We start from the raw sequence: 27,165 nt of genomic DNA on the forward strand, positions 1-27,165 counted from the left end.
GCACCCTTATGAATGCAGGAGTCCATGGAGGGGTCCAAGTGCTGGTCAGTAGGTGAAGTATTTGTTGCGATGAGACTTCAAAACAGGAGGCAAGCACACACAAGCCCTTGGAGAATCTTCTTCAAGCAAGTTCACAGCAAATTTCCAGTCTTTGTCCTCTCCTTGGCAGAAGCAGCAACTGCAGCCCAATCCAACATATTACACACAGCAAATGGCCAGTACTCCTACTTGCAGCACTCCAGATCTTCTCCTTGGCAGATGTTCCTCTTGAGTCCAGAAGTAATCTATTTTCTGGGGTTTAAGGTCCAACACTTATACCATAATTTTTTCTTTGTTCTCTTTCCGGCAAGGTTCTCTGAGCCCAGTCCAAAGCAGTTCTGTCCTCTCTGGCTCAGCTTCCCTACAGGAGGTGGAGACAGCATTGTGCAAAGGAGACAGCCTATTTAGGTGCTAGTGAAACTCCTCTTACTACTCTAAATGCAGCCTAGGTCTATTCAACCCAACTGTGAGTTACGTAGGAATGTCAGGGCATACCTTAACCCCCCTTTTGGACCTTCTAGAGTGAATGCACATCCCAACTTCTGTCACTCCAAAACCCGGATGTAAATACACATACAGGCAGAGGCACACAGAATGGTTAAATAAGAAAATGCCCCCTTTCTAATAGTGCAATACCAAAGGGGATGATGGACGGAGTGTTGAACAATGCAAGCACTCACCCCCAGTCAACTGATCTGGGTTTAATCCATCATCATTTTTTAGCTCACTCCGCCACCCCAGTACAGACATGGCCATATGCAAATCCGTCTGCCCCTGTGCCTCATGGGAACAGTCCAGCCCGAACTGCCAAGCCATGTCTTCCCTGGACTGGAAACAAGCATCCTGGGACCGGATTCTGGCTAAATAGCCGTCATCAGCCAGGCTAGCTTGTATCCAGTGGCAAAGTGAGCAAGGGACCCACGTCTGGGCATACCCTGCCAACTTAGGGCGAACAAAGCAATACCAAAGGGGATGATGGACGGAGTGTTGAACAATGCAAGCACTCACCCTCAGTCAACCAATCTGGGTTTAATCCATCATAATTTTTTAGCTCACTCCGCCACCCAGTTCAGACATGGCCATGTGCAAATCAGTCTGACCCTGTGTCTCCTGGGAACAGTCCAGCCCGAACTACCAAGCCATGACTTCCCTGGACCGGAAACACGCATCCTGGAACCGGTTTCTGGCTAAACAGCCGTCATCAGCCAGGCTAGCTTGAATCCAGTGGCAAAGCGAGCAAGGGACCCACGTCTGGGCATACCCTGCCAACTTAGGGCGAACAAAGCAATGCCAAAGGTGATGATGGACGGAGTGTTGAACAATGCAAGCACTCACCCTCAGTCAACCGATCTGGGTTTAATCCATCATTTTTTAGCTCACTCCGCCACCCCAGTTCAGACATCACCATATGCAAATCAGTCTGACCCTGTGCCTCATGGGAACAATCCAGCCCGAACTACCAAGCCATGTCTTCCCTGGACCGGAAACAAGCATCCTGGGACCAGTTTCTGGCTAAACAGCCGTCATCAGCCAGGCTAGCTTGAATCCACTGTCAAAGTGAGCAAGGACTCTGCAAAGGGGGTTGGGGGGCGTCTGCAATCTTCTAGCGACTGTCTGATCCAGCAAACTGTAGCAAGGATTATTTTAATACCCAGTTATTGCAGACAATCTCCTCTTTAATTGACCCCTTGATGCAGAAACTTGCTTCAATTGAAGATAGGCTCACCAAAATAGAGCAGGGCCTCCCTAGAATTCCACCGACTGACCACAATGTACAATTGGGTGGTGGGGGAATGCATCAAACCGGCAGGGGGGGGGGGGGCAGCAAAATAAGGGGCCAGAAAATGTTACACCTAATCCGTCTAGCATAGTTGCGGTAATAGTCAACCAAACCCCCAGTTGGCGGTTGGTCTGGCACAAATGGTGCCCCCCCGGCCCCGAGAGTTGGCGGATCACATCTATTTCAACAACCCTTAGCTGAGAAACTGCACCCCCCAACACCCCTCCACTTGCCGCCGGAAGCCACTCCCTACACTTTTGTCCTGGGGAACGTCCCTGAGCTTGAAACACAGGCACGTGAACACTGGTCTACCGTGAACAATAAGGCCCTACATCTGCTAAGCTCTAGAACAGGGCTAACAACAGAACTGTTTACTGAATTCAAAATGGTGCGAAGGGTACAGTGGGTGGGGAAGTCCCAGAAACACTAAGGGGAGACTGTGTGGTTTTGAGCTTTAGGTCACCCAGCATGGTTCAGTATATACTGTCGAGGGCAGGGAATCGCGATGCAAGGGGCACTATTCCTGTACCACATGGATTCTTTTATCGACCAAAAACAGACCTTAGCGGTGCCAACACGAGAAGGATATTTCATTCCTTGGGGAATTTAATTCACTCTGTCCCCGTGAGTAATCAATTTGACGCCCTTTCTACATTGGAAAGCAATGACTGACTCAGCTGTGATGGTGGGCCTGCTACAACCACAACAAGCCCAATCAAGGTGTACGGGGATCAGATCAAGGTTCTTTTATAGAGATCCTGTTGACAGGACCAAATCCAGGATTACACCACTAGCGGTGCTGCAATTGGTGTATAAAATGGCTACTCTGGGGAAGTCACAATGCCCGGGGAGCGCAAGAGGGCAGGCCCAGCTTGCGTGCCTGTGGATGGTTGTCCCCCACCGAACAACAGCCTTGGTTCTGTTGCCCCAAGAACTATGAGCTCACCCACAGTTCTAATGCCCCGCTTCACCGCTGATTCTGTGCTTGATAAACCCAGGATTACAGTGGGTTCTTGGAACATCATGGGACTTTTATCCAAAACGGAATCCAGTGACTGGTCGACCTTTGTCGAACAGCATGACATATGGGTGTTTCAAGAGACATGGTCTATGGAACAAGTCTACCATCCCGGGTTTCTAAATTTTTCTAAGCCAGCACAAGAGGGACAAAAAGGTGGACCATCAGGAGGGCTAACATGCTGGGTGAGACAGCAATCGACTTACATTGTTAAGGAAGTTCCAATCGTCAGCCCGGATATTATGGCTCTTTGTTTACATATGGGCCAAGAACGGGACATCTTGCTAATCAACATCTATGCAAGAGGGCAGCCGGGTGGGAGGCGCTCTGAAACAGTTGCCATCCTTGATGGTTTCCTAGATAGTTGGAGAGAAGGGCATAATCTGATTATAGCGGGTGATTTTAACTGTTCCCCTAGGCTATGAGGATGGTAATTTAACCTCTGATGAGGACTTACAATGGAATATCCCCGCCCCATAGAACTCATCCCAATTAACAAATGGACGGATGTAGCTTTGCAGGTTAAGGGGTTGTGTTTTGAGAAGGGCGTGAGGGCAGCAAATGCGAGGACACAGTCGGATCGGAAGGGTGCGTATACCTTCAATAACGGTCTAAGATCAAGCCGGATAGATTATATCCTTCTTCACGTGGAATTCTGGGTTCATTTATACGACATGTTGGTTGTCGAGAGGACCGAAAGGGATCATGACCCACTGGTACTATCACTCATGGCTCTGAGCCCAACAGTCAATGCCAATAAGGATGAAGCACACACCCAAGTGGAAGCAGCTGTTTCGAATGACGACAGAAGAGTCAGATGGGTCATGCTTGTCAAAAGAGAAGAGGATTTAGAGAAGGTGAAGTCTATGGTTGCCCATTCGGTTGCTATTCTCAATAATTGTCAGTCTCATCAGGACATTAATCGCACCGTTCCGAGTGTACATAGTGATTTATTCTCCAGTCTAAAATCTTTTTTTATTAAGTGTAATTCCAGGAAGAACACTTCAGGTGTAAAAATGGCTTCCTGGTACAATAAGCTATGTAGAGAGGTATATGCGCAGCTAACGAAAGCCATAAGATCCAAAAATATGGGTGCCGTCAGATTGGCTAGGTCTAGGTACAAAGCAGCTAAAAAAACAGCTAAGAAGGAATGGGATGACAAATGTTGGCTCGACCTACTTGAAGCTAGTCACGAGAGAGATATGGTCATATTATGGCAGTTAGTTAAGTGGGGTAGTAATGGAATACCCCACCATCGCAACCATGTAGCACCTAAATCGTGGGTTGCGTACTTTGAAACTCAATTTTCCATTTTAAATAACATCGTTACCCACCCCTTACCAGTTCTCACGACCACTATCCTGTCGTTTGACAGCTCGGAGATCGAGATGGTCCACTCATTAATAACGAAAGCGAGGGCCACTGGCCCGGACTGCATACCGGCTGATTTGTTTCAGTATGACAAAGAAAACTGGGTCAAATACATCACTTTTTTAGCCAATACCATAGCTAGTGGTGCGCCCATTCCTGATAATTGGTCTGGAGTTATTATATCACCGATATACAAAAAGGGCGATCGCTCGTTACCTGGCAATTACAGGCCGATCAGCCTCATTGATTCAATGCAGAAAATAATTGCCAGATTGGTCCTCAGTAGAATCCAAGTGTGGATTGAGGAGAATGAGATCTTGTCAACGTTGCAGGTCGGCTTTCGTCCCTTTACTAGCACCATCCACCACGTTTTTAGGTTTGTTATGATTTACTGGAAAGTAGTTATTATAGGAGGAGGTTCCCTTTGCGCAGCTGTTATCGACCTTAAGTCTGCATTTGACCTGGTTCCACGCAACAAAATGTGGAGTGTCCTTTTGGATGCAGGAATGCCTCAAGAGCTACTAGCCTTGTTAATCAAACTGCACACTTTGAATTACGCACAGGTTCAGTGGGGCTCAAAGGGTGAGGTTACAGCTAGATTCCCAGTCCTAAAGGGAGTGCGCCAAGGATGCGTCTTGGTGCCCGCGTTGTTTTAGCTGTTTATTGACAGGGTGATTTACTACTACTCCACGTGTTACACAGATGACCCTAGTCTGGGGGGACTGAGAATACCACTGCTCATGTTCGCGGACGACACCTTGATCCTTTCTAAGACGCAGAAAGGTCTGCAGGCTGCATTATCCAGGTTTGAGGTGTTTTGTCACGATCATGGGCTGGTGGTAAATGTGGATAAGACAAAGTTCATGGTCTTTCATAAATAAAAGACCATTAAAAGTAGTGTGTTCATGAACAGTGTCCTTTTAGAGCAGACAAATGCGTTTGCATACCTGGGGATTACCTTAGGTAGGAAACTTAACTGGAAGCCCCACATTGGCCTTTTAGCTTTGAAACATTCACAGTTGGCAGGAGCTCTTGTAAAAGAACATAAGCTCTCGTTCACCAAGCCCATAGCCCCGGTTCTTAAGATATACAACACCAATGTTATTACCTCAATCTTATATGGTGCGGATTTATGTGGTTTTGAGAACATCTTGGCCTTGGTACAAGCCCAGAATAAATTTGTCAGAGCTATCACGAGCCTACCGCAATCTATACCTTTATTGCCTCTTTTTATAGATTTGGGTTGTCTTCGCATTGAGGATTTAGCCCGATACAGACCAATAGTGTTTTGGAGACGACCCTGGGTCACCCCGAGCTCTCCCAATACGCCAAATCCCTTATGGATTTTAGGAGGGTTGGTAGTAAGGGGAAGATAAAATGGCTACAGAATGTAAAAAACACCCTGTGCGGGATGGGGATGAGTAGCTTATGGAGCATCCCAAAGAAAATCCATTTCCGTCCAAAAGGGAGTTTAAGGCTGCATATTGGGATATGGTCAAGAGCAACTATTTTTCTTCCACTACTAGGCCCACCCTGTCCAGGGACTTTCTGATACAAAAACAGGACTTCGTGCTTGAAGCTTATTGGAATACCACCCCAAGACCGGTGGAAGGGAAACTGTACCACCAGTTTAGGGTTGGCTCGCTCCAATCAGCGCCTTGACATGTAAATGGCGTTTGCACGGGTCAGATCATTGTTCTGCTTGTCCAGCCCAGGTGGAATCCATATCCCATTTTCTGTTTGCGTATGCGGCCTACAAATTACCCAGGAGCAAATGGCTGAAACCCATCTGTATGAACCTGGATACTAGATCTGCTATGGAGGCTTTTAGGATTCTGTGGACATCCACTAATAAACCTATAGTTGTAGCTATGGCAACATTTCTGAGTTGGGCCTGGCGTATCCGCTGCAAAAAACTAAGAGAAACCCAAGTCTAGTTATAGCTATTTAGATGTCATGCTATTTCAGTGTGGCACTGTAATGAACACACAGTGGTTGTGATTATTTGGTTTTATATTGCATCATTGCACTTTCATGGTTTTTATAGGGGTCTTCGGCTGTCGAGCCATTTTATATGTTATATACTGTGCACTAATTATTGTTTTTAGCCTTACTGTTTTGATTATTATATATGGCTCTGTGTTTTTATTCCAGGTACTTTTTACCCGACACTGTCTGTTCTGTCTTTTATGATTATTTTAATCGAAATAAAGACATAATGGAAATTAAAATTAAATTCAAGGTACACAAAGAAGAAACAATATCCCCTCCAAACTCATAAGTTTCCACCAGCACACCTCATATGATCTTACCCTCCTAGAGGCAGGTAAAAAACGTCCAGGTTGACTAACTCTCCAGATTGGAGTCGTTCCCTATATACATGTCCAAGCAAGTTGACACTCCCATTCCTTGGGATCACAAGTACTGAGCAAACCAACTCCCTTCATCCTCCCAATATAAAAAAAACAACAACCATCCTTTTGAAAAACTGCAATGAAATGCAAAAAACAAGAATGGTATTATATAGAATCAGTTTGCGCTTGATCTCCAAAGTACCTTTTCATTTGTCTCACATAGTGTCAAGAGGAGCAGGAGAATAATCAGATGCGGAACTCTTCGTGAATTTGCATGTCATCTTTGAGCAGGGGTCATGAATATCGTCTCTACATTATTCCAATTGTAGTACATGTGCCGCCGAAGAGTTCACCACTTTTACTGGGATTCTCCATATGGGTCAAACAGGAGACACATTTCTCGAGGGCTTTATTAAGGGACTGTTTGTCCCTGGACAAGGCACTATGTATTCCTTTGTTGGGCAATATACAAGGGGAGATGATTTGGCCTAACGGCTAGAGCGATGGGCCTCGAACCTGGGATATCGGGTTCGAGTCTTGGCAGGGGCGCTCAACATCCTGTGATTCTGGGCAAATCCCTTAATCTCCCAGTGCCGAACAAAAAATGAATGTGTCTGTCGGAAATGCAACCGGTGCTAATGTAATGTGTTCTGATACCTATGGGTCTAGTTCACGCTATATAAAACTCCCCTCCCCCCCAAAAAACGTTTGAAGTGGTGGGAATTCTTGCGCTGGTCTCAGACCCGGAATCTAGTCGGGCTAAAGCAAAGCAGAAGGTCAAACAACTGTAGTGTGAAAATGTCAGACTGTTGGCTGGATCGTACAAAGCCTCTACTCGCACTCATCTACTTGCTGACATCTAAGGACCCAAAGTATCCTTTTTGTAAAGACCCCTCGACACAGGTTGTACCTGACTCGTTTCAGACTGAATATAATACGCAACCTTGTCTTGTTCCCTGATAGCGCCCACCCTTCCAAGTATCATATTTTGTGCCAGTGTGATAACAGTTCAGAACAAAGCACATTGCATTTTGACTTATTTGCACATTTTATTCTGCTGCTAGAAACATTATTTATTTACGAGTTTAGGATTTTTTTTCCCATCAAACAGTGTAGACCAATATTGATAGCACTGCAGTAGCTTCCAACAGAAATGTGCTGCTTAGCTGCTATTTTTAGGTTTCGCCTGGGGCACGGAGCTCCTAGCTCCGCCCCAGGAGAAATCTTATGTCTCTACAGTGTACTGCTTAGTCCCGCCCTCTGTTCCATTGGCTAGCTCCATAAATGGAGGCTAGCCATTGGAACAGAGATCTGTCCGTCATGGCCGGACCAGATTCGTGGGTGTTCCTGCATTTTTTTCCCTCTCCACCCTTTTCGCATTGTCATCAAGGCCGTGGGCTGGGTTTATTTTTTTTTTTTTGTCAGTTTCGTTTGGTCATTGTGCGGCTGATCTCCGCCAGAGGAAGTCCAGGTCCAGGTGAGTGCTGGCCGTTCCCGCCCCCCCTCCCGCTGTCCGTGTGCCTCCCCGCCCCCCCTTCCCGCTGTCCGTGTGCCTCCCCGCCCCCCCCCCTCCCGCTGTCCGTGCATTGTCAAAATGCGTGTGTAAATATATACATTTTAGGTGTTTTTTGTGTGTCTTCTACCCACGAGGTGTTTCTGCGGTTGGCGGATACCGCTATTAAATGATCCGCTCATTGGGAGATAAATGAATCGCTTGTTAATTTAATTATTTTTTTCTAACTGTGTAGACCTAGGCTGCTGCTGTGGCGCGTGGCAGAACTAAATCTCCCGTTTCGCCCTATGTTTTAAGGCGTGGTGCGTCATTGAAGTGGCTGTTCGATTTGACATTGAGGGTTGCTTTGTTTAACTTTTTATTTCACAGAACAGTAGCTTCAACAAACCAGCTAGTTGGTGTCTTTTAGGATTGTTTTATTGTTGCCAGTCACTCTTACTTATGTAGCTTTGCTTAAAAAAAAATGTTAGAGGGGAAAAATAAAGCTGCACGTCACCGAGGTCACTGCGCATTACGTACAAAGCTATTTTCTTAAGGGTAATGTGGCGTTCTGATAACATTTAAATGTAGGTTTTGGGCGTGTCTGATCGTTTGCTGTGTCCATAATGTATGACGATGCTGAGGGGGGCGGCGATGGTGTGTATACCTCGAACCGCTAGGGGCCGTGAGCGCGGCTGCAGACCGTCTGGCTGCTATCACGAGGGTTCTGGTCGATGGGGAGTCGCTCGCATCATCCCCTCATGTGAAGCTGTCGCACTACGCAGCACTAAAAGATGTGTTCGGGCTCCCCCTTTGTAGCTCTCAGGGTAGAAGGGGGATGGATATTGGGGTGGCCTGCGCGCCTGTTCCGTCATACGGCGGTGGGGGAAGCAATACGTTTTGGCTTGTCACCGCTTTTGGCGCTTAAATGACCGAGTGCGCGTCTCCTGTTCGCCTGTCGTCATTTGGTAAATCTACTTAATCGGCTCGAGGCAGGTTATTTTCTTAAACAGCTGAGCAAATCTATAGTTGCCATCAACCGAGGACTTCGGCCAGACTACATCTTTAGCTAGTGGTGCTGCGCATTCTGGGAATTGAAGTGTCACTCTAACCATACACGTTTGCTCAAGGAGCGTGGGGCGGGGCAACCATTCATGGGGTCCTCAGTAAGGCCAATGTATATCGAGATATGGAGGGGGCTGGCACTTTTCCTTACCCCACTGGTTTGTGCTTAAATATCTCAGTTTGCAAAATACTGTCGGATAAAGGTCTGGATTGGCCAAAGGAGGCACCCCTGCAAGAGGCCCAGGCTGCGAATGGCCGCCTCATCCCCAGCGGCTGCTGCTGGGGAAAGAATCAAGGCCTTGTGCATGATTTAAGCATGCCAGGAATGCTGTGCCCCACGTACAAAAGCTAAAACCGCACAACCCGCCCCCTAACCTCTACAGGATGCACACAGTACATCATGAATCTAAAAAGAAAACTAGGTGTGAGTCGCCCCACTCCAATGCAATAGCGCCACAATAAGTTCACTCTGCAGGCACAATCTAAGACGTTTTCAAGCGCACTATTTCGATACCCGGAAGACCATGTTTAAGGGGAAACTCCTTACGGGGTGGGTGTGCGTTTTATTTTTTCTTTCTCCCTAAGACACCAGCTGCTGCATCCCTTTGACAATATATGTAACTCCTGTGTATTCCCCATACCACTAGGGACGTAGCTGCTGCGTGTTTGTATATATGTGTATATTTCTCCATGACCAATGCACACAGTGGCTTAAAAAGTCACTAGATGGCTCCCCAATTAGAGGTGTAATATAAATTGTTTTCTCTTTGCTGAAAAATTCAAGATTAGGGTGTATTAGGAGACGATTACTATGGGACCAGTCCTGAAAAATGCTCCTGACCTGTCCAGAAACATAATAGTGGGTTGAAACATGTTGATACTAGGGGGGGGTTGCATGCATGACCCACTGAGTCCTGGGTGCAAAAAAGATCTATTGTAGCCTCATCAAGAAGTTATAGCGGTCTATTGCTCCCCATCAGTTTGGTTTCACTCATTTGCTTATCAATTAATGACTTTCCTTGCCTCCGTTTCTTCTTTTTTTTCTTACCCCCCACCTGCAGCATAACATACTTCTCTTATTCTCAGGCTTCTAACCTTTTAGCTGCATACTCTTAGGAAACCCTCCTCACCGCTCCGGTAACATTAAGCACTTGCAGTGAATGTTTTCCAGCTCTCCTTCTTGCCTCTACATGTGTTCCTCCCCTGTGTTCAGGACACCCCTCTTCCTCTAACCCCCAATGTGTGCTACTCTGTCGTGCAGGCATCTTCACTAGGCCTGGGCAAGGTGAAGTGACCAAAAAAATCCACCCCAATACGAAGAGTTCTGCAAGCGGCAGTGAACTGGGTCTTGCCGTTGGTGCTTATTTCTATTGGGGATAACCTTGGTGCACTGTTAAAAGCCAGACTATGTGCAAACTATTTCACCATACAAGGCGATTTAAAAATTTTTTTTTTTATTACATTTCCACCTAAAAGCTTCATCTGACAGATGCTCTACTAGGAACTATAGCCACACTAGGACTGACACAACTAGTCAAGCAACTCTCACACCTTGCTGGCCAAAATTAGGCTGTCTGTTCACCAACCATTCCCTCATCACAATATACAATGTATTGCTTGTCAGACCCTCCGGTCATCATTTTTGGATTAAATGCCAATCAAAACACACATGCCGAAAACCTGGCCTACCCCTGTGTCTAAGGGCCTGTAGCTAAATTGACAACCACACTAACACAACACCTGCTACGGTCGCAACCAACTTTTGCACATGACAGAACTAGCCTCATCACTCTACTCGGATTGGCTAAAGTCAATTATCTCAAAGCTAGCTCCACCCAAAAATGCCCATACTAATAGGAGTGAACCCTTTGCACCAGTGTTTACTGATACATTCTGACTGAAAAAACAAGCCTGTAGGGGACCGGGAAAATGCTGGTGCACATATTGCAACACTCGCAAGAAACTTACAAACTAGCACTGACCACATATAAGTCTTCTAGTAAAAAAGAGCAACTACTTCACATAACAAATGGTCAGCTAAAGACTCTAAAAAGCTATTCCAAGTAGTAACCAAATTTACCACACCCCCAGCAGTAAAGCAGCCAGTCATAGCCAAGTTCTGTGACACATTAGCCCACATCTTTAGGGAGAAAGTCTATCAAATATTCCTGAAATTTGAGGACTCTACTAAGTTGGACGTCAAGGTCCACACCAATCAGAGAAATTCCATCCAAACTCCCATACAGCCCCCCCAAAAAATCTAGTAGCAAAAATGCTTAACAATATGAAATCTGGTTCTTCACTAGACCCTCCTTCCTTCAGAGATAAAGTTGGCACCTTAGGTGACCGCAACCAATCTCTCCTTTTAACTCCATGTTTAATACAGAAGTTTACCCCTTCATAATGGAAAAGTCTCAATTTTCTCTCTAAAGTAACCCACACTGAATCCAGACAACCCCAACAACTGTTGCCTCGTTTCTTCTCTTCCTCTCCCTGCAAAAATGGTGAAAATGAACACGCAGCTTGTTTAGTTCATTCAAGATAACCACCTACTGGAGTGGCTAGAGAGTGCAGAGTGGCTAGAGAGTGCAGAGTGGCTAGAGAGTGCAGAGTGGCTAGAGAGTGCAGAGTGGCTAGGAAATGACTAAGGAGTGCTAGGGAGTGCACAATGCTAAGAGGTGCGGAGTGCTAGGGAGTGCACAGTGCTAAGAGGTGCGGAGTGCTAGGGAGTGTAGAGTAACTAGAGAGTGCTATAGAGTTCTAGAGACTGCAAAGATTACGCTAATAACAATGTAAGTGACAATGCCATTTATTTATCTGTTTTCAAAACCAACATATAAATAAAAATTTGGTCATTAACAATGCCAATAGCTCAAACTTTTCCAAAGGCGAAACCATTGCATTGAAAATGCTTGTTTTTATTCAAACTGATTTGGGAAAGGGAAGTTTTATGGTCAAATAGATCAATGCTAAGTGGATGGTTGTATAGAGGTTTTATGTTCTTGGTTATAATTACTTGCCATTCAAGCAATAAGGTCCGTTTTGGATGGTTTTAGAGAAAATACTTATGATTTTAAATTTGACTGTTCACAAGTTAATTGTCGAATTATAATTTTGTTTAGATGATTATATTTTATTCTGAATTTCTACTTGTATGACTTTTTTAAAGTTGAATAAAGATGTTGATTGATTGAGTAAATCAGGTGTGAGTGCCGTCTGCTAGAAACATAAGTTAAGTCAACTTGCCAGAGGATGGGGCAATTAAAATATAATAGTGTTTTCAGCTGCCACTGAAAACTTTGCATTCAATTTATTTAAACATCCATAATCGTATGTACGCTTCCTTGTAAGACTGATAAGCTACAGCCTATAGAAACTTCACCACACCTGACTTCCGTTGGAGTAAATTATCCTGTTTCCTGTTGTATGAGGTCAGGCGTCTGGAGTTAGTATCTTCTGTGACATCAGAGCTGCAAGACTCACTCAATGTTGTCAGCATATTGGCATGCAATAATGCTGCTATAGTGCTCCACCTGCACACCTGCCTTTCCATGTTCGAACGCACATCTGATCGTGCGACCCGCCTCCCCGTGTTCTACATATGACATAATGCCATGATTACAGGCACCTCAATTTCCCCTCTGTCACAGATGCTTATGGAGATTTTCAAATGGTTACTGATGTGGAAGGCCGTTACTAGCCCATACACGTGGTCCCCGGGACTGCAAGGAAGGACACAGCCAGTATGTGTTAGCCGGAAAGACCCCGAGCGGTCTTCCGCCTTGTTTATTTATACCCCGGCGCGAGCCCACCCCGGGGAAAGCGTGGATGCGTGAGAATGTAGCAACATTGTATGAGAGAGTCCGGGTGGCTCTCTACATCCCTCCTTCAATTTAGTCTGTCTTTTCAACCCAGCCTTTGCTTCAAGGCGATGTCCATGCAAAGTCTCTCAACCTCTGGCTGGGTCCTGGGTTGGGTCGTAGGTTATACCTTTGACTGCGTGCACACGGGGATGTCACCACCCCAGCCGGGGTTGCGTCTGCACTTTCACCTCTACCAACCATGCCTGGTCTATTGGGGATAATCCTCTTGTCTTGGCTTGCTGCCAGGGGCGAGTTTTCTCGGTCTTGCGTGGCCGGCGGCGACCTGGGGAGTGATGTTTCCAGATCCGGACCCAACTGTTCCTCCGCATCGCGATCTTCAGCCGTTCTTCGTGCCTCCGCAGGTCCCTTCGCCTTCTTGAAGCAAGACACGTTGCGGGTAACCACCTGTCCTCCCCGTCTGGCAGTAACCATGGTGCCCGAACCTCCTCCACCGTCCATACTTCTGGTTCATACGGGGTTCTGAACTTCCACCCCAGGTGTCGATCTCGGACCACCACGGAGTCACCCACTTGCAGAGTCGGCTCTTGGGTATGTCTTGCCTCACTCGCTCTTCGATTCGTCTCTCGTCTCTGCGCCTCAATGGCTTCCTCATTCCTGCCTTCAGGCAGCCATGTATGGTCAGTCGGAATGCTGTCACGGGGCGCTCTTTTGAATAGGATGTGTGCTAGGGCACACTTCGTGGTGCTGTGTGGCGTCTGCCGATAGGCTCCCAGGAACTGATCAAGGGCAATTTCAGGATCCTCTCCGCTGTCTACCGCAATCCTCAGAGCTCGATTGAGGGTCCTCATCAGTCTCTCTACCTCCCCGTTCGCCTGGGGCCATAGCGTGATTTGGAGGTTCTGGAGATAGCTCTGAAACTCTCTGCCCTGGAAGGGTGGCCCATTGTCTGATTTGATTTCCTCCGGAAGCCCCATAGTGGCGAATATGCGATTCAGGGCCTTCTTGACGTGGGGAAACGCCGTGGATGATATTACTTCCACTACCGGGAACTTGGAGAATGAGTCCACCAGGACGAGCGTGTGCCGGCCATCTGGGAAACTCCCGAAACTCCCGAAATCAATTCTGAGGTGGGTCCACGGCGTCTGGGGGGCCTCTTCCGTCCTCACCGGCGCTGGTGCTGGTTCGCTGCCGGTAATGGTGCAGGCGTGGCACGAGCGCACCATCTCGTCTACCCTGCTGTCCATGGTTGGGAACCAGACCTTGCTTCTCAGGCGCGCTTTTGTTTTGGCCATCCCTTGATGACCAATGTGTGCGAGCTCCAGAATCCTGGGCTGGAGGGCTTCAGGTATTACGATTAGGTGTCCCCTTAGGATGACTCCTTCGTCACCTATGCTCAACTCACTCCGGATTTGCCACAATTGTCGGCGTGTGTGGCTGACTTCTGCTCGAAGGTTTTGTGCCCCATCCAGGAAGTGGGCCCACCTGTTTCCTTCTAGGGCATGACGGACTCTGAACAGCGTTTCATCCTGTGCAGTTGCCTCCCCTATCTCTGTCAGTGTCATTGTTTCCAGGCACGCTGCTTGCGAGATCATGTGAATGAACGCCTCTGCTCCTGTTCCATCTTCCAGCGGGCGGATTGGACTAGTAACATCCGGGTGTCGGGATAGGTAGTCATCGGGGTTATGTGCCCCAGGCCTGAAGACGATCTTGAAGTTGTATCCTTGCAGCTGGACAGCCTAGTGCTCTATCCGTGGGGGTGTGAGCCTGGCGGATCCCGCGAAGAGAGGCAGTAGTGGTTTGTGGTCCGTCACTACGCTGAATTCTTGACCGCACAGATAGAGATGGAAGTGTCGGCATGCCCACTTCATCGCAAGGGCTTCGCGCTCGATTTGTGCGTATCGGGTTTCAGTGTCAGACAGAGCTTTTCTGGCGTAAGCTACTGGTTTCCACACCTCCGGTCCATGTTCTTGCATGAGCACCGCTCCTAGACTGGCTCCTAGGCTGGCGTCGACTATTAGCTCCGTTTTACGACGGGGTTGGAAGTAAGCCATCACAGCCGTGTCTAGGAGACTTGTCTTTATGTCTTGAAAAGATTTGTTGGCCGCTACTGTCCATTCCCACTTGTGATCTTGTCTCGTGAGCGCTCTTAGTGGTTCCGTCAGAGCGGCTAAGTTAGGGATGAAGCGGCCACAGTAAGTGGCCATGCCTAGGAAGCTCCGCACTTCGGTGGGGTTCCGCGGAGTGCTGGCAGCCTTGATTGCTTCTGCTTTCTTGGGATCGACCCTCAGGCCTTCTCTTGTGAAGGTGTATCCAAAGAAATCTATGGACTCTTGATAGAAAGAGCATTTCGATTGGTGTAGGGTCAGGCCGCTGTCTACTAGTCTCTTCAGGGTTGCCCTCAGGTGCGCGTGGTGTTCCTCGAGGGTCGCATAATAGACCAGGATATCATCACTTAAGTTAATTACTCCACTTAGCCCTGACAGCACCTCACGTATGGCATTTTGAAACACTTCCGCGGCTGAGGACACCCCCGAAGTTCAGTCGCTTGTACTGATGTAGTCCTACATGGGTGGAGAAGGTGGTTATATATCGGCTCGTGGGCTCTAGCTCAAGTTGATGGTATCCCGAGTTGAGGTCTAGCTTCGAGAACCATTTTGCCCCGTTCAGGTCAGCCACTATGTCGTCATGGTCGGGGTGATATGTCGCTCCCTTTTGACAGCCACGTTGGGTAGCCTCATGTCTACACACAATCTGATGGCTCCTGGTTGTTTCGGCTTAGGTGCAACTACCAGCGGAGACACCCAAGGGGTCGGACCCGACACCTTCTCTATTACCCCAAGGTCTTCCAGCTTTTGGAGTTCTGCTTCCACCTGGGGTCTCAGATTGAACGGTACCCGCCTATGCCTCAGGGCGACAGGCCGTACCGACGCATCGATGTGAAGCTTGACTTTTTTTCCTTTTAGTTTCCCCAGGCCGTGGAATAGTTCAGGGAATTCCTTCAGCAGAGTGTCTGCGTGGGCCTGATGTACCTGGTTCGCAAAGAATACCAGTCCTAAATCTTCAGCAGTGTGGCAACTTAGCAGGGTGCCCTTCTTCCCTTCGGTGATGTGAAAACGTGTCTTGGTTGAGTATTCCCCATTCACAACGGTTGTCCCTATGACGCCTCTCAGTGGCAGCGGGTCCGTTCCCCCGTAGGTGTACATCCGAGCATTGGAGGCCGCAAGAGGGGGTTTTGGTAGCATCTTGTCGTATTGGTCTGAATCCATGACGTTTACTGACGCTCCGTGTCGATAAGAGCTCTTACTTCAGTGTCTTCTATGGAGACGGAGCACATGGGTGGCAGTCGTTTCCGCATTGACACCCTGCTAACATACGAGATGACGTACACCTCGTCATCACTGTCGTCTTCATACCTCGGTCGCCTCTCCTGTGCTTGGTTGTCTGGGGGATACGGTTCCTGGTCTATTGACAGTTGTCGGACTCGCCGTGTTATGTTCTTGGACCTCGGCCCTGTTGGCCGATATCGCCCTCCTTGGCATACTGCTGCAAAGTGATTCAGCCGGCCGCACTTTAAACATGTCTTTCCTTTTGCCCCACAGGTTGCGGTCGCAGGGTGATCTTCGCCGCAGTAGTCGCACTGATTCCCTCGGGCGGTTGTGGTGCGCTGGCGGTTTCCCGGAGGTCTCTTCTGGATCGCCTCGACCTTTTCCTCCTTGATTATCGGCTGTGCCCGGGTCTGAGCTGGTATTGCCACCGGCGTTCGCAGGGCCACATGCATTTCCTCCGCCCTTAATTTAAATTTAATTAATTTAATTGTGGGTTTCTAAAGCGCTAGAATCGACTCCCGAAGGAGTATCTCTGCGCTGTAGACCGCTGGGGAACCCGTCCTGGCTTTCCTTGTGAGATGGTCCCTACTGGGTATCTCCAAGGTGAAACCAGGCATCCCCGGCGTATGTGGAGGGCCGTCGTGGAGATGAGGCAAGCTAATGCCCAGAGTTGCCGAGTGTGATCCCTGGTTAGAGTAGGCACCGAGGCGAGAATTATCGAGTCCGCTGACCCTGGTCCACGACACTGCCGCGTCGGGGATAGAACCCTGGTCCCAGGCCGTCCTCTGCTTCCGGGTCTGCCGCCTCTAACCAGTGAGCCACACCACTCCACTCCCTTGCATCAGAGAGTTCATGTGAGCGTGCCAGGACCAAAATGTCATCTAACGAGATTCCGGGTTGTCGGAGTATGAGCTTTCTCAGTAGTTTGGATCGACACCCCAATATGATTTGGTCTCTAATTTCCTCTCTCGGGTTGGTGAAAGGGCACGAGCTTTTTGAGTTTTTCATTTAACTCCCCTTATCCTTTTGCATAGTCTTCCTGCTTCTACAATGGCTGTGCTCCTGTAATTGAAAAAAATAAGTTACTTTTCTTCAGTAAGATGACATTTCTGTAGATTCTTTACCTAAGAAATACCCCTCCATGTGTCAGACTGGTCTGGAGCACTTTTTCCCATCAGTTGCTCTTCAGCACCATGAGGTGGCTCCATGCAGCTGCAACTGCGACTCCATCCGCTGGCCAAGATGACATTGGTGTACAATAGGCGACAACCTCCATGCTCATGTTAATTCCTGATACTTGTTGCATCCCAGCCAGCAGTGTGGAAACGAACCTAGAAAGTATCAAAAACAGTGACAATAACAACTCATGCATGTTTGCAGACATGGGAATGTATTAATAATGGCACTAACTCATCAGTGGTGGGGGGAGCCCAGTGAGAAATCTGTAGGGAGAATATGTATCCATCTGAAATATTGTTACTGAAGGTAAAAACATTTTCATCTGATGGATATAGCTCCCTCCAGATTCCTCACTTTAGGAATTAGTCCCAACTTTGCACCCTCTAGGAGATGTAATTGACTAGTAAGGAGTCATACAATACAACCCTGGCAAAGCATCCAGCACTTTCTGCCTGAACTGTGAAGCATACAAAAGTATAAACAGATGACTAAATGCATATCTGAAAGATATCAGCTGCAGGAAGGCCTCTGGTGAAAGGCATGGAAGCAGTATTGCATTCGAGTTAAGTGTGCACAAATTCTCTCTGAGGGTCTTTCTTGGACAGCGTGTAGCAAATGTTGAAACATGGGATGATCCTATTACCTTTGTTACTTAATTTCCACTGATCAAATTGGATTAGTGATGCAATCGTTATAATACAGTGAATGATTTCTTGGTTAAAGAATTAACTAGTATACACTGTTAACAATCCTATTCAGATTTTCTTGCATTCTGCCTGCTGTACTTACATTTGTTGCATGATCGGTTAAATACAAAACAATATAATTGTGATATGGATGACTTTCAACAAGCTTGTCTTTTTTGGCTCTAGCATGGCTCACAAAGAGCTGGTCATTCAGGTTGATGTAGTATGAGACCCACATATGGGGTTCGGTCAATGCAGCCGCTCCTCCTGCCTGGTGGATGAGAAGAATGGGGAAAATATAGAGGGTGATAGTCTGTACCACTTAAAAGACCGACACCACCTTGGGCAAGAAAGCGTAGGGCCAACTTGTTTTGGTAGAGAACTGTGAAAGGGAGACACACCAAGTGGTCCTAAAGTACTTCGACCCAATAAGCTGAAGTTATTGCTACTAACAACACTGTCTATAAGAAGTCCAAGTGGACCCCTGGACATTGGCTCGAAAGGGGATACAATAAAAAAAAGTCACTGTCTGAAGTGAAAACCTTCTGGCCCTTGGCATCCAATTGTATTGACTCCCTGGGGAAGGCATTCGGTCTCAATTTTGAGGGCAAAGGCTGAACCACCAGGCAGTATGGCAACAAGGCAGAGGGTAACTTCTGACGCACCTGGATCTGGCCAATAGCATCTGGCAATTTGTCTGTGGACCCCTGGGCCTGAGATGGCCTTCTCCTAGGCAGCCAAAACAAGTTTCAGCAAGCTTCAGTAGTGTCTCATTAAATCGAAGCACGGACTCGGCAGCTGAAAAGGCAGGTTGCAAGATATCTCTAAAAATGTAAGACTTGGCTTCACAGAAAACTAAGTTTGCTCTAAATTCTTGCAACTTTGCACACTACTAACCAAGCACACTTTTTCTGTGAAAGGGCTAAAACGCTATGAGTTGTCCCCTTCTATTAAGGTAGCATTTAGTAAGTCAAGATATCAGCCAGTGTTGGAGTAAGAAGGAGGAAGGAAATTGTTAGTATCTAAATCATCATCCTATGTAAGTCATACTCTCAAGTGAACATATTTATTGCACTGGAAATTGATCCAAATAACTCCTCCATCCTGGTACATTTCTGTGCTCTTGGAAGAGACAGTTTGTAGACAGCTCTGAAGCCAGCTCTGGTGGTGATTTCATGCAGGCGACAGATGACCAGGAAATAGCGGCATAGTCCTGGTTATCTCTCAAGACGTCTAGGTCAGAAGCTGTAAAAGGTACTTAGTCGGGCAGCATCTTGGTCATTGCTTCCAAAGTTGCCAACTGTAAAGGAGTGGGTCCACCCTTGGGACATGGTTCGGAGGGTGACAGAGCAATCCTGAAAATATCAAAAATGACTGGGCAGAAGGCCTCATTCTATGCTGGGTCAACAGGAACAGCAACTGGCACTTCTGCAGCTTTACAATAACCTCTGAGTAGGAAGAAGAGCCTGGCACAGGGAAATAGTGCAAGTACTGCATGGTAAGTTTCCCTGAGGAAAAATAATTTCTCCTCCTTATGATACTTTTGTGTTTGTTGTAATAACATTTCTTGGAAGATCGTTCCTTGTCAGAAGACTTACCTGTAGGAGAAGGGATATGCTTTGGACTGTCCCTGTGGGTCTTGGCAAACAAATGACTTCCTTATGTCCTTTGGGTGCATCACTGAAGTTGTGTTGCATGCCACAGCGTCATGGTCAGAGTCAAAGACACACCATGAAGATTAAATGTGGCTCCAATGGAGCCATCTACTTACGGCAGTTAGAACAAGGCTTGAAACAAAAAAAACCTCTGGAAGAATTTTCACATAGTCACTGTTGGAAGCTGAAGAATCTTCCTCAGTAAAGCACAGAGAGAGAGAGACAGAGAGAGGTGGGGATTGAGAGAGAGAGAGAGAGGGCTTTGGATTGTGTCAATGAGGCGTAGAAAAACTGATGCCACATATACACCAATATCGCCATATCGACGGGTGGAGTTGTATAAGAAGCAGCATTACGCAACCTTGCAATGCTAGAGAGCTACTGCTGGGGAAGAGCTTTTTGGAGAAGGTCTACACCAGAAAGCATGTTATTAGTTGAGGAACATGCAGGAAGAAGTATCCATCAGAAAAAAAATATTGTACCCCTATACCCGAGGTAATTTTACTCAGCTCTTTTAAACATGTTTCACAGGATAACCCAGCAACTTTACAATAAATTACAGAAGCTTATGTTGCTCTGTAGGTTTTAAGGCAAATGTCCTGTCAGTGTTCTCTGCTGTCCATTTTCTTAAAATGTATGCGTTAAAAAAAATTGGAATATATTTGTATATATTTATTGTCTCTCCCTTCGCATTTCTTGTGCAGACCCATAAATCCTAATAATATTGTGTCTTGAATAGTTTTCTGGGTACAAATTATCGATTCTTCTCTCTTCAATTGCTGAGCTAATCCCTTTGGAAATTCTATGCTTTGTTTCCTCCACGCTTCTTAGGTTTTTTTGTTCTGCTTTGATGTAAATATTGGTAGATTAGACTAGTTCAACTCCCAGAACCAACATGAGTATGTCATGAGCATCCTTCCTGTCTCGAGCATTGCTAGGGTCATGCTCTACATAAGCCTTTTGAGGCCCAATTTATGAGTATAGTGAGAATACTGAAATACGCAGGAACAGGGATTCCTCCCCAAACCAGGATTATGAGATATGCAGTAATACCTATGGGGTTTTCCATGGGTGCATTTCACCAGTAAAATGCAAATAGAATGTGTCCGCAGAAAAGTGCCTAGAATGTGGGAAAAACCCTTTCATCTGTAATTCCTCATTCCTTAGGATATAACTCGAAATAGTGTAGAAATTATTGTGCACCTTATTATCTGAATTCTGGATGTGGTAGAACTGATGTGCCTTCCCCTCAACTTAAACTAAGTACAGTGGTCTGTGGTAAACATGGTCTTTTGTGTTTATTTTTTTAATGAATGTTATTATTTATGAACAATGTGTGGCTCAAGTTTGCAATAATGAAGGTGAAGATCAGAGCACGAGCGGACAAAATGGCATCCAGTTTTTTTGTGCATCTCTCATTATAGTTAACCTCAGATGATCGGAAACATATTTTAAGTTTGGACGGTGAACTTGAGATGTCTGCTAACCACAGAGATACAGCAAAAGTAGCCACTACCCCAACTCTTCTTCTTTTCCCTGCTGCTTTGGCTGCAGGACATGTCTGTCTGGAGAGAATACACTAGATTTCGTTTCAGAACAGACAAGGCATTGGATCGGACGATCTGAGGCAGCAATTTCGGTGGTATGTGCCCAATAGAACTCTGCGCTCCCTCGGTGCAAAACTGGTGATTGTACCTACTACAAAAAAAGCCAGGTGGGGAGTTAAAAGTTTTAGTGTCTGTGCGGCTAAGGCTTGGAATGATCTCCCATTCCACCTGAGGAATAGGTCGGACTTACTTGATTTCAGGAAGACCTTAAAAACCCGGCTTTTTGGGCAATTATTCCATCCGATTCTAATTGCTGTTGTTTTATGGAGGACTGCAGCTAGCTCCAGGACACCGCAGGCTAACAGTGCGCTCTGCAAATTCCCCTAACATGACATAACATAACCCCTGGAGAATGTACCTGTCCAGTGCCATGTATGCAACAACCATCACACTAGATTCTGGAAGCCGGCAAACGCATTGTATACCTTACATCTCTTCTTTGGATGGACTTTTTATCCCAGAGCAGTTAGTTGGGACTGACAGCTTTCGAATCCATTGTAAATGTTCTGCATGGGCTGTTGCCCACTTTCCAATGACTGTGACTATACTCTGGACCAATACTACAACTTTTGGAATCTGTTTATCAACTGAGACTTGCATGGACCCTGCTTCCTGACGATGGGACTGGTTGCTGTCCATTTTCTCCAGCCTGGGACGACACCTGATGCCCTCTTGAGTCTATGCTGGCCTCTCTCTTGCTAGTCCAACCTGCATGGAAGACTTCAGCAATCTCATGAAGTCCAGAGATGCAGATACAGCATTCCAAGGATACCATTCAATAACCAGTGGAGGGCTGCCTGGCAAGTACACTCCCTTCCTGTGCCAATGTGTGCTTTATTTCACTTTGCACTACACACTAGCCTCTGCCCGGCGTTTTTTAAGCAGAAACCCATGGATTAAAGGCCATGCTTGGGGGTTCCCTGACTTGCTAGCCAGAAGTCCAAAACTCAAATGTCTTGGGTGCTAGCTGGATCCAGATAGTTTGTTGAGGTTGTGCCTTGGCCCTGTCGCTGGCATTGTGCCTCTGGATTCACTCTATGACTGCCTCTGATGTTCCGCCTCGTGTCTGCTGGATTCAGTAAAGAGATGTGTCCCCGGAATGGGAATCCATTGACCTGCAGTTGCTAGGACTCCAGTGACGAGATATCCATTGTCCAGGTACCAGTAAACCTCAACCTATAGCCCTTTACTAAGAACACCAACACATGATTTTAGTGTACTCTAATCTTGTTTTGCTTCCCTTCACTTTGCCCCATTGATGTACCGTGTTGTAATTTTACTGTTGCGTTTTAGGAGTTACTTCTTTGCTCAGAGGGTGGCCCGTCCTCCGTGCATTATTGCATTGCAAACAGAATACATGGTAGCTAATTATGAACATGAATAAATAAGGTGTTTCAGTTTGATACACAGTGTTGCATATGTAGTTCATCAGTAATATTTTGTTCCATTGTTTGATTCGTGTCGTTTTTACTGTTTGGTTACTTTTCCTACTACAGGCACCTTTCTATATTGTAAGGTGTCACTGTAGGACATCTGTGGTTCCAGTGTACATGACAGGCCCACAGAGGAAGCCACAATGCTTGCACTCACCTCCTGTGCAGCAGATACTTGCTCTTCTAGTGATAGGGTGGCATGCAGCACTGCCAACTGGTTCTCTATGCCCTCTTACATCTGCCCCAAAGACACCGACACAGGCCATGCAGTGCTTCAGAGGAGTAGGAACAGAGCTGCACCTGGCATCCAGAGCCACAAAGTGCAGAAGTCACATTTAAGAAACTTCACTTCTGTTACTCCCTGGCCTGTAAGGGTTCCTCCCCCAACAGTGTATATAAATAATGATCCTAAGCGTGGGCAAGGCTGGAGTAAAACAGCTTGTTGGGTTGAGGGGTAGGCTAGTAGTGTTTATAAGCTGTGTGAGGCACATAAGAGTATTCACCTGTACCCGTCACGACTTCAACACACCTGTCTTTTAACCATCCTGGGTGATTTATTCACTATTAACCGAATAGTGGCAATAATTAATGCATCAATGGGTGGCCCATTTGCGCTACTGCTAAACCTTCAACCCCAAGAGCATGTCAAGGAGACACAAGAAGGTTCATTCCATTCTGCATGCTGGGCTTAGCAGGTCTGCAAGACCAACACGTTTGGAGAACAGGAGGTCACAGTGTTCAGTTATCAAGTGCTAATAAATGAACTCACCTGAATCACAGTTGACTCAACTACAGAGGTAAGACCAGAAGAACGACCAGAGGAGAGACTCAGGGAAGCAGCACATGTCCCAGAGGAGACCAAGAAGACAAGAGTGGACGTTGTGGGTCAAAGATGCTCAAGTGATGATTTAGCACAAACACCACTGGCAGAGAAGACAAAGATGGAAAGAGAAATGAAGTGTGCACTAGTAAGGAGATTCTATGCGTCGTCGATTTTGGACAGAGCAGAGGAGATGGAAGAGCAGATGGAAGAATGAGGCCCGGAGAACCTCAAAGAAGATGACATTTCATTCCTTCCATAGAAAGCCTGAAACCTGTGTTAGATTGTCAATCTATGCCACGTCTATGTCTGCGAAAGACCTACAAACCATCAGGTTGAGGGAATAAGGTCTCATACTGTTGCCTTACCTTAGTACAATGATATTTAGCCTAGTGTTTAAAAATGCATTTGGCACATCATCCCACTGCCTCTTTCTACTCTTAGCTCCTCACATCACGACTTAAACTTTTCATTATGGCATCCAACACATTTTCTCTATTCTAATGATAACCAACTTTTAATCAAGGTATTGGTCCTTTGAACTAGCCATGTGTTTTCTTTGTCGAGCGCAGAAGCCAGCTTCACACCAGCCCCTCCCTCCTCCCTATCTCTTAATATTTTCACCACCACTGGCACTGGGTCTGTAAATGTGTTTATTTTTATAAAAAAAGACAGTAAATATATTGTATCATCTAGTTTAATACCCCACCGCTCATAATCGCAAACAACATTTTTTGTGGCAACATTATCAACAATTGTTCTATTGCACCACTTCTGTTATGATGTGAAGCACCTCTGGTAGAAGGTTTCCCTTTTCCTGAACCAGTGCAAGAAAATGCAGGAAATCTGTGCACCGCTCCACTGTCGAAGGATTCCATAGTCAAGTTCTTCTTAGCGAGACTTGTGTTGTCTTCTAGTTCAATCAGGGAGAGCACCGGTTGTGAAAGCTAGGTCAACATACATTTTGATTGTGGGATGGGTCCCATGGTAGCTTGATTATGTTTTTCTGAGGCTGCATCTTTGTTAAAGAGAAAGGTAGGACACGTTCTACCAGCCATTGGGTTGTAGGATGAAACCTGTTCATGGAGGGTCATACCTTGGAAACTTTAACATTTTACTTGCAAATAAGCTGGTTTTAGACAACTCACATCAGGGCGTTCGTTATACAAATGGTTGGAAAATTCTCTGAGGTGGTAAATTGTGCCGGTACCACACAGAAAGGTCCACCCTTTTTTAACAAGTGTCAGCAGTGAATGTCAGGGGCTCCTATCAGGTAACCCCTCTCAGATACATTTCCCATCATGAGGCGGGTGTGGTTTGATTTACACACAGGCTTCAGTATGCAGATCAGGGTCTGTACTTACAAGGCTAGCTCTGAATGCCAATTCGGTATTCTGTACATATAAAGCCAACATTTTCGCCAGCTTTCAGCGTTTACTGACCTAGAAGCAAGATATACACGGCAGTGTTTTCGACTCCAGATTCCAAGCTGGAGAGGTTGAATACTTTATTTCAGTCTCAGGGCTATGGAGACAGAGGCTCTATCCATGCAGTGGAGCCATCTATCCACATAGACTTCCTCATGTAAATTGCTGGCGGGATGGAAAATGGCCTGCTTTTTCTTTTTTATGTTAGCCTCTGTGGCAAATGACTACTTTGAGTAATGCTCTCCCTACGGGCCCTTTCTGCCTGATGGGTGAGAGACCCCGTCGGCCTAAGCGGACAACATTCTTTTGTTATGAGGACCCACAGTTCTAGACGGCTCTGTCTGAAGAAGCAGGGGGCCTCATTTATGAGGCTGTGCGTCAGTTTTGTGCTTCTGATGCGTCACTTTATGTGACGCATCGGCTGCATAAAACATGCCACCTGTTGCGCACTATTTACAAAGTGACACATCTAAGCAGATGCGTCACTTTGTAAACCCCTGCGCTACATTATACCTGCGCCAGGTATAATGTATGCAGGGGGGGCGTTCTCCCGCAAAAAGCCTTGTAGAAATGACTCAATGAAATCTATGAGATTTCACAGCGTCACTTCTAGGACGCTGTTGCGTCAAAATCTTGTGCCTGCCTCACAGCAGGCGTAAGACTGACGCAGGCCCTTTCACATGGGGCTTGCCCCATGTGAAAGGACACATTGCTGGAGTTGCGTCACTTTTGTGACACACTCCAGCAATGCGTCACTTTTGCGCCATACAGATACGTCAGAAATACTGACGTATCTGTAACTCCTTGCGCCATGATGCGTCATACTGTAAATATGACGCATCATTGGTGTCGCAAGGAGGGCGCAGTGAAAAGTGACGCATCATTGTTTTCACGCAGTGATGCGTCACTTTTCATAAATGAGGCCCAAAGTGTCTTGAACTGCCTTCGTCCTTGAGAGAAGTCACTGTAGATATTTCGAGGTCGTTGTGATGTGTTCATAGAAACTAGTTGAACGTGTGTTATTGTACTTGTAGAAATCACGTTTTTTTCGGGAAGCAAGTGCAAGTGGTATTGCAGTTATCAGTGACTGTGCAAGCTTGTATCGAGGGGATTTCAGCATTAACTGGTGTAGCTGGTGCATATATAGTAGCAATGATTTGGAGACTGAAAAGGAAACCTTTATTAAATAGTATGCTGAAGCTGCTCACCCACTCGATCGTTGTCGGCAGAGAGGTTTTAACTAAGCATGGGCGGATTTTGCGGATCCACGATTCACGAATTTGCGGATTCACGGATCGTGGATCCGCAAAATCCGCGGATTGTGCGGATCGGCGGATTTGGGGGCGGGGCTTCCTCGAGTGTGTGGGCGGGGCCAAACGGACGGGGCTTCCATGCGAGCGCACATGCCTCTTGTGTGTATAAAAGGTCAGAGACCGATCAGAGCAGCAGATTAAGAGACAGAAGCTCCTGGTCACAGGAACAGCACGGGGATTGCGCTCGTGAAAGTCAAAGATGCAAATGCCTCTGGCCAGCATCACAGCGGATTTTCGATGGTATATTTGGGAAGAAGGCACACCTGCCCAGCCCCCACAACGCTCACGATTGTTTTTGGGCTGATGAATGAGTCACTGAATTTAAGCTTCAACTAGGGCACATGCTTTATTGATATCTGCAAGTGTTCCTCGAGTGTGTGGGCGGGGCCAAACGGACGGGGCTTCCATGCGAGCGCACATGCCTCTTGTGTGTATAAAAGGTCACTCAGAGACCGATCAGAGCAGCAGATTAAGAGACAGAAGCTCCTGGTCACAGGAACAGCACGGGGATTGCGCTCGTGAAAGTCAAAGATGCAAATGCCTCTGGCCAGCATCACAGCGGATTTTCGATGGTATATTTGGGAAGAAGGCACACCTGCCCAGCCCCCACAACGCTCACGATTGTTTTTGGGCTGATGAATGAGTCACTGAATTTAAGCTTCAACTAGGGCACATGCTTTATTGATATCTGCAAGTGTTCCTCGAGTGTGTGGGCGGGGCCAAACGGACGGGGCTTCCATGCGAGCGCACATGCCTCTTGTGTGTATAAAAGGTCA

The 27,165-nt window shown here is 46.7% G+C and overlaps 1 protein-coding gene and 1 non-coding gene across 2 annotated transcripts in view; one reads left to right on the forward strand and one right to left on the reverse strand.

Annotated features, from left to right (window-relative positions):
• Positions 1-27,165, forward strand: part of LOC144752614 (scavenger receptor cysteine-rich domain-containing protein DMBT1-like) — a 1,037,642-nt gene that overhangs the window by 18,526 nt on the left and 991,951 nt on the right. The window lies entirely within an intron of this gene.
• Positions 6,809-6,915, reverse strand: LOC144756909 (U6 spliceosomal RNA). The gene has a single exon (XR_013595392.1). It is a non-coding gene; the product is annotated as a U6 spliceosomal RNA (small nuclear RNA).

Source organism: Lissotriton helveticus, chromosome 5_1, assembly GCF_964261635.1.
Source record: "Lissotriton helveticus chromosome 5_1, aLisHel1.1, whole genome shotgun sequence".
Lineage (NCBI taxonomy): Eukaryota > Metazoa > Chordata > Amphibia > Caudata > Salamandridae > Lissotriton > Lissotriton helveticus.